This window comes from Scyliorhinus canicula, chromosome 7 (genome assembly GCF_902713615.1).
Source record: "Scyliorhinus canicula chromosome 7, sScyCan1.1, whole genome shotgun sequence".
NCBI lineage: Eukaryota > Metazoa > Chordata > Chondrichthyes > Carcharhiniformes > Scyliorhinidae > Scyliorhinus > Scyliorhinus canicula.
Window position 1 is genome coordinate 166147573 of NC_052152.1, and position 8801 is coordinate 166156373.

At 48.1% G+C, this 8801-nt stretch overlaps 1 protein-coding gene across 1 annotated transcript in view; it reads right to left on the bottom strand.

Annotated features, from left to right (window-relative positions):
• The window catches only part of arfrp1 (ADP-ribosylation factor related protein 1), a 41402-nt gene extending 35598 nt beyond the window's left edge, over positions 1-5804 (bottom strand). The window contains exon 1 of the mRNA XM_038803204.1: positions 5630-5804. The gene's annotated coding sequence lies outside the window, so the exon portion shown is untranslated. The remainder of the gene's footprint in view (positions 1-5629) is intronic.
• Positions 5805-8801: the final 2997 nt, after the last annotated feature.

Consider the following 8801-nt stretch of genomic DNA (forward strand, 5'->3'; position numbering starts at 1 on the left):
GTGGGGGAGGGCAAGGTCAGCAGGGAGCCTTCTTCCGTGAGCTGAGGAGTGGGGGAAGGGGAGGCCATTGGGAGGTGCCTTTGGGCAGAGGCTGTCACGCTAGCAGGTGATGCTGGTGAACGGAAGTGATATGGTGGGGGACAAGGCCGAGAGGGGTGGCCGGAGAGGGTGGGGTTTGTTGTGACGTGGCATGGAATGAGAGATGGCATGGTCAGGGGCGGAGAAGGGGGCCATTTGGGATGGGCTAGGTATAGGGTGGAGAAGATGACGGACGGTAGAGAGGATTGGAGACTTAAGCCTCTGGTAAGACTGATAACGTGGAATGTCTGGGGACTGAATGGGCCGGTTAAATGGTTGTGGGTGTTCGCGAACCTCAAGAGCTTGAAAGCGGGGGTGGCCTTTCTGCAGGAGACACACCTCCCTGTGAAGGACCAGGTTAGATTAAGAAATGGGTGGGTCGGGCTGGTTTATCACTCGGGGCTTGATTTGAAATCGAGTGGAGTGGCGATTTTAATGAGCAACAAAATGGGTGCGAAGGAGATGAGGGGTCCGGGTGGGAGATATGTGACTGAGAATGGGGTATTGGAAGGGGAGCCGGTGGTGTTGGTAAATGTGTATGCCCCAAATTGGGATGATGTGGGTTTTATGAGGGGGTTGCTGGCAACGATCCTGGATTTGGCTACGCACCAGTTGATCATGGGAAGTGATTTTAACTGTGTCCTAGAGCCAAGGGCGGATAGGTCGAGCCCCAGGTCAATGGGTAGGGTACGAATGGTGAGGGAGCTGGGGGGGGTTTATGGAGAGGATGGGTATCGTGGATCCATAGCGCTTTCAGAACCCAGGAGAAGGGAGTATTCCTTCTTTTCATACGTCTATAAGGTGTTTTCAAGGATTGATTACTTTGTAGTGAGTCGGGAGATTTTGGTTGGGGTGAAGAGGGAAGAGTGTGCGAGGATAGTTATCTTGGACCATGCGCCCCACTGGCTGGAGAATCGGTTTAGATCGGGACGAGAGCAGAGGCCGGGGTGAAGGTTTGATTCAGGGTTGTTGGCGGATGGAGGTTTTTGTGATAAGGTGCGGGCGGCGATTAAGGAGTATGTGGAGTTGAATCAAAATGGGGAGGGGTCGGTGGCCATTGTTTGGGAAGCACTGAAGTTAGTGGCCCGGGGGGGGGGGGGGGGGGGGAATTATTTTGTTAAGGCTCGTGTGGATAGGGAAAGGAGGGAGGAACATGACCGTCCAGTGAGCAAGACAGTGGAGGTGGACAGGGAGAATTCGAGAGTGCCCACCACAGATGGATTGGCATGGAGGAAAAGTTGCAGGAGCAGTTTGACAGGTGGACAATGGGGAGGGCAGTAGGGCAACTGCGTAGGGCAAGAGGGGTGCAATGAGTATGGGGAGAAGGCGAGCCGCATGCTGGTGCTCCAGCTGCGGAGGCAGACTGCGTCCAGGGAAATATTGCAGATACGAACTGGGGCTGGAAATGTGGTGTCAGAGCCAGGGAAGATAAACGAGGCATTTAGTGAGTACTACCAAGGACTGTACAAGGCAGATCTGGGGGACGAGGAAGGGGACATGGGGCGGTTTCTGGACAAGCTGGAATTTCCCCAAGTGGAAGAAGCAAAAAGGCAGGCGTTGGAGGAGTCCCAGGATCTGCGGAAGGTGCTGGATAGTATCAGGGGTATGAAGCTGGAGAAGACACCAGGGCTGGTTGGTTACCCGGCGGAATTTTATAAAGAATTTGCAACGGACCTTCACCACATCTGTTGGGGGTGTTTAACGAAGCGCTGGAGAAGGGGGAGCTCCGGAGACAATGACACCGACAGTAATCATGCTCATCCCAAAAAATGGGAAGGACCCGGTGGAATGTGGGTCACATAGGCCCATATCACTATTAAACACGGATGTGAAAGTATTGGCTAAGTTGTTGGTGGGGAGGATGGAGGATTGTGTCCCGGGGATGGTTGCAGAAGATCAAAAACAACCTTTGTGAAAGACAGGCAGCTCGCGAGTCATATAAGACGGCTGTTGAATGTAGTGATGAATCCGTTGGGGGCTCTGGTATCGGAGGTGGTAGTGTCCATGGACGCGGAGAAGACATTTAATCAGGTGGAGTGGCGGTACTTGTTCAAGGTTTTGGGAAGGTTTGGGTTTATGGCAAGGGTGCGGTTGCTGTGTGTGGCACCAAAGGCGAGTGAGTGTGAGGCCGAATAATATGAGTTTGCCGAGCTTTGACTTACACAGGGGTGCGAGGCAGGGGTGTCCGCTGTCGCCATTACTGTTTGCGCTGGCCAGAGAGCCACTGGCAATGGCTTTCAGGGAGTCGGCAGAGTGGCAGGGGATTATAAGGGGACAGAGGGAGCATCGGGTGTCGCTCTATGCCGATGACCTGTTGCTGTATGATTCGGATCCGCTGGAGAGTAGGGGAAGGATTATGGGCCTGCTGGAGAGGTTTGGAAGGTTCTCGGGGTATAAACTGAATGTAGGGAAAAGCAAGGTTTTCCCGGTGAATGAGCTGGGAAGACGGGCTAATTTAAGGGGCTGCCATTTACGGTAGCGAGGGATTGGTTTAATTTTGGGGATTCACGTAGCGAGGGAATGGACCTTCCATAAGTGGAACTTAACAAAGCTGTGGAGGAAGCCAGGGAGTACCTTAAGAGGTGGGATACACTGCAGTTGACATTGGCGGCGAGAGTCCAAGTGGTGAAAATGAATATTCTTGTTTATTTTTCAGGCTTGCCCAACCTTTAGACCAAATGCATTTTTTTGGGAAATTGGACACGATCATTTCAGACTTTGTAAGGGTGGGGAAGGTGCCACGGGTCTTGACCACCTTGCTACAGAAGCAGAGGCAGCAGGGGGGGTTGGCGTTGCCAAACCTTCTTCATTATTATTGGGTGGTGAATGTAGATACGGTGCGGCGATGGTGGGGAGGAGAAGGGGTAGAGTGGGTTAGGATGGAGGAGGAATCTAGTAAGGGGTCCAATTTGAGCGCTATGGTGACGGCAGGATTGCCAATGGCTCTGAGTACATATTCAGGGTGCCCAGTGGTGCAGTCCATGGTGAAATATGGAATCAGTTGAGGAGGTATTTTAGGGTGGAAGGGATGTCATTCTTAACGCCGCTGTCCGAGAATCATGGATTTGTGCCAGGGGGAATGGATAGTGTATGCAAGTTGAGGGAAGTGGGACTGTCCAAGGTGAGGGATCTGGATTTGGAGGAAGGATTCACCAGTCTGGAGGAGCTAAGGGAGAGGGTAGAGCTGCCGAGGGGGAGTGAGTTCAGGTATCTGTATTTGCACGAAAGGTCTGGAAGGGGTTCCCTAGGTTCCTGGGATACATTCTGCTGGAGCTACTGGTGCTTCCAGATGTGGAAGGGGAGGGAAGAATTGGGATATATACACACAGCTGGAGGGCAGGGAGGCGAGCGGGTGGTGAAGATCAAGGAGAAATGGGAAGGGGAGTTCGGAGGGCGGATCAATTGGGGAGTATGGAGTGAGGCACTGTACAGGGCAAACGGGACCTCCTCCTGTGCGAGTATCAGCCTGATACAGTTTAAGGTGGTACACAGGGTGCAAATGACTCAGGCAAGAATGAGTGGGTTCTTCAAGGGGGTAGCAGATGAGTGTGAGAGGTATGGACGGAGACCAGCGAATCATGTGCACGTGTTTTCTGGTTGCAAAACATTTGGAAAATTCTGGGCGGGAGCGTTCACAGTCTTAGCCAGGATAGTGGAGGAGGTGGTGGACCTGGACCCTTTGGTGGCAATATCTGTGGTTTCAGAGAAGCCAGAGCTCATAGAACATAGAACAGTACAGCACAGAACAGGCCCTTCGGCCCTCAATGTTGTGCCGAGCCATGATCACCCTACTCAAACCCACGTATCCACCCTATACCCGTAACCCAACAACTCCCCCCCCCCCCCCTTAACCTTACTTTTATTAGGACACTACGGGCAATTTAGCATGGCCAATCCACCTAACCCGCACATATTTGGACTGTGGGAGGAAACCGGAGCACCCGGAGGAAACCCCGCATACAGGGGGAGGACGTGCAGACTCCACACAGACAGTGACCCAGCCGGGAATCGAACCTGGGACCCTGGAGCTGTGAAGCATTTATGCTAACCACCATGCTACCCTGTTGCCCCATCATGGAGAGGAGGAAGGCCAAGATTGTGGGCTTTGCCTCTCTGATTGCACAGCGCCGAATTTTACTGGAGTGGCGGTCGGCATCGCCACCGGGGGTAGCGGCTTGGTTGGGTGACCTGTATGACTTCCTGCGTTTGGAGAAGATAAAATAGGAGTTATGGGGCTCTGCAGAGGGTTTGAGAATAGGTGGATGATGTTCATGACCATGTGTGAGGAGTTGTCGATCGCACGGGAGAGAATTTGTACAGATGTGTAGTTGATTTCTGGGAAGTCTGTTTCCCAGGGTGTTTATGTGTTGTACCCTGTTTTGATACATTTTTTAGAACAGTACAGCACAGAACAGGCCCTTCGGCCCTCGATGTTGTGCCGAGCAATGATCACCCTACTCAAACCCACGTATCCACTCTATACCCGTAACCCAACAACCCCCCCTTAACCTTACTTTTTAGGACACTACAGGCAATTTAGCATGGCCAATCCACCTAACCCGCACATCTTTGGACTGTGGGAGGAAACCGGAGCACCCGGAGGAAACCCACGCACACACGGGGAGGACGTGCAGACTCCACACAGACAGTGACCCAGCCGGGAATCGAACCTGGGACCCTGGAGCTGTGAAGCATTTATGCTAACCACCATGCTACCGTGCTCCCCGTGTTTGTAATAAAATACATTTTTGAAAAAAGGAAAACAAAGCAAGTTCCATATCTGTTCAGGCAAATGCAATAAAGTTAATTTAAATTCCAGGAATCAAAGGGGAACATAGCTGCTAAGATGTGACAGTCACAACAGCAATGGTGATAAGAAATCGTACAGTGGGGAAGTCTGCAGCCCGGAGTTACTCGACCAAAAGAAGGACACATTTATGTTGCACCTTTCGTGCCACCGGATATCTCAAAGCATTTGAGAGCAATTAAATACTACTAAAGTGCAGTCACAGTCAATTGGCATTGTCCCCAGGACAGATATTATTTTCATTGTCGCATCCTGCTTGAGGTCAGGCTGCCTCAAGACATAATATAGCAACATGATGTAATCACACCTGATTCAACACACCTTGAACCAAATATGTTCCAAGTTAAGGTGCATTGTTTAGCTAATATCACTCCTCAGATCTAATTATTCCCCAGATTGTGTGCTCGTTTTAGCTAAGGACTCCATTTAATCTTGACAACATCAGTAAGAGTCTAACGAGACATACACTTACATTCCAGTTCTAAATAATGTACCATCTGTCTTTACATAAATCGAAGTTCACAAGCAAAAGAATGGGGCACAGTTTATAAATGTTTAATTCTTAGTATTTATAAATGTGAGGCAGCCCCTAACCCATAATAAAGCTGCCATATGTCAATCCTCTCTGGATTTAATGGCAGCAACGGGCCATAAAACTTTCAACATCCCTATGCTCCGACGTTTTCCGATTTAAGAGTCACCCTTTCGCTGCCAGTAACATTAGCCAGGAAAGGCTTTTCTTACCTTCACACCTTTATATCCATTTAAACCCCTCTGATCTGTGGTCGCACTCTAAATTGTGCAGCAACCCCCGAGTTCCACACAATCCGGAAGCATCCTCTACTCGGACCGGATCCACGGCGACCCCGGTGCCTTCTGGGAGTTGTAGTATTTCCGGCGCTGCCATGTGAAAGGAAAACGGGCATTAAAACTACAATATCCATAGGCACTGGCGCGGGCCCCGAGGGGGGGAGAGGATGCACATGCGTAGAACCAGCCGGCAGCCATTTTCAGATTGTGCAAGGTGACAGTACTTAAACTTTAACCTGCCTGACCTGCTGAGGGGTTCCCGCATTTTTGGTTTTAATGCTATTCATCGGTCAGTTTTGTATGCGGCACGCAGTCAAAGCCCTTTTGGTGATCTAAAATAAGAAACATAAGATGGTTACAGCACAGGAGGCCATTCGCCCTATCGTGCCTGTGCTGGCTCTTGAAAGGAGTATCTCAGCTATTGCAACTTCAGTATTTTTCATTGCAGCTGTGTAATGTTACCCCCAGATAATGATCACGTTCCCTTTTAGAAGCCTTGTCATTTATATGAATGGCTTAGATAACTGGGGGATGGGATCAGTAAATTTGCAGATGACACAAAGATAAACAGGGTGGTTAATAGTGAGGCTGAGAGTTTGGGTTACAGAAAGATATAGACGGGATGGTATGGTAGCATAGTGGTTAGCACTGTTGCTTAACAGCGCCAGGGTCCATGGATCAATTCTTGCCTGGGTCACTCCGTGTGTAATCTGTACGTTCTCCCTGTGTCTGTGGGTATCCTCCCACAAGTCCTGAAAGACATGCTTGTTAGGTGAATTGGACATTCTGAATTCTCCCTCTGTACCTGGCGCTGGGGTGTGGTGACTTGGGGATTATCACAGAAACTTCATTGCAGTTTTAATGTAACCCTACTTGTGACAATAATACAGATTATTATAAAATGGGCAGAAAAGTGGCAAATGGAATTTAATCCTGAAAAGTGAGGTGTTACACATTGGAAGGAGCAATTTGACAAATATTCAATGAATGGAATCACACTGGAAAGTCCTGAAGAACAAAGAAACATTGGCATGTTTGTAAATAGATCTCTGAAGGCAGGGGGGCAGGTTAATACGGAGGTGAAAACGACAGCACGGTGGCATAGTAGTTAACACAGCTGCCTACGGCGCTGAGGACACAGGTTCGATCCCGGCCCTGGGTCACTCAGTGTGGAGTTTGCACATTCTCCCGTGACTGTGTGAGTCTCACCCCCACAACCCAAAGATCAGCAGGATAGCTGGACTGACCACGCTAAATTGCCCCTTAATTGGAAAAAATAATTGGGTACTTTAAATGTATTTTTCAAAAAATAGGGTGGTGAAAAAGGCATACGGTACACTTGCCTTTATCAATTGTGGCACAGATTACAAAAGCAAGGAAGTCATGTTGGAATTATATAGAACATTGGGAGGCCACAGCTGAAGTACTGTATGCCACATAAAAAGGACATGATTACACTAGAATAGGCGCAGAAACGTTTCGCCAGGATGTTGCCTGGGATGGAACATTTAAATTATGAAGAGAGTTTGGATAGGCTTGGGTTGTTTCCGCTGGAGCAGAGAAGACAGGGGTGACCTGACCGAGGTGTACAAGAATATGAGTGGCATGGACAGGGTGGATAGGGAACAGCTGTTCCCTTTAGTTGAAGGGTCGATTACCGGGGACAAAAGGTGAGGGTGGGAGGTTCAGGGGGGTTTTGAGGAAAAACCTTTTTACCCAGAGGGTGGTGACGGTCTGGAATGCAGTACCTGGGAGGGTGGGAGAGGCTGGTTCCCTCACATCCTTTAAAAAGTACCTGGATGAGCACTTGGCACATTTTAACATTCGAGGCTATGGGCCAAGTGCTGGCAAATGGGATTAGGATTGGCAGAACACATGCAGATTCGATGGGCCGAAGGGCATTTCCTGCACTGTATTCTGTGAAGCCTCAATTGACCCTGTCTCCATCACACTATCAGGCAATGCGTTCCAAAGTTCAACTACTAAATTACAGGGTTTCTTCACTAATGAAATTTGATTTCCAGACCTCTGCTTTTTTCACAAATTGTTGTCTACTTGAAATTAGTTGCTATGAGAGCAACCTTTAAAGTTTTATGCAATAACAAACCAAGCAAAATAAATGATTTAAACCTATTGAATATTTCTGCACATTTTAAAGTGGAATTTTATAAATATTTTACAATTCACACACATACAAGTAAAAATTGAATTTAAAAGGCACCCTTTCATGTCCTCAGAACATTCTAAAGTGCTTCATAACTAATGATTTACTTATGAAGTAAGGAGTGTTGTTTGGAAGGCAAACAAAGGAGACAATTTGCACACTGAGATCCTATAACAGCAAATGAATGGCCAGATAATTTTAATGGTGTTGCTCCAGATTGTCAGAGCAACAGAGACTATGTCCAGGGATCTTTAATACTCCCTGTAGAGACAAGTATGGTTTAAAATCTTGTCATTAAAAAAATGCTGTTCATAGAATTCCTACAATGCAGGAGGCCATTTGGGCCATCAAATCTGTACCAATCATCCGAAAGAGCACCCTACCTAGGTCCACGCCCCCATCCTATCCTCATAATCCCACCTAACCTTTTGGACACTTAAGGGATAATTTAGCAGAGGCAATCCACCTAACCTGCATATCTTTGGACTGTGGGAGAAAACTGGAGGACCCAGAGGAAACCCGCGCAGACACTCGGAGGATGTGCAAACTCCACAGTCACCCAAGGTCAGAATCAAACCCTGGCACTTTGAGGCAGCAGTGTTAACCACTGTGCTGCCTATTGGCTGATACAAGTTTTCAGTAATTATGGAGGAACTACAAGAGCACAGTAATGCTATTGGACTCATAATCCAGAAAATCTAGGTAAAAAATTCTACAATGGCAATTTGGGAATTTGGATTGAGTTTCAAAGTTATGGAAATAAAAACCTGGCAATAATAAAAAGAATGCCATACTTATCTATGGCATTATTTAAAGACGCTGTTCGGTCCTAACCAAACATTTATCCCTCAACTCAAGACATAGCTTACATTTATATAACATCTTTGTTTTATATGATTTCAAGAAACTGCATTATGAAATTTAGTCCCACATAAACAGAAT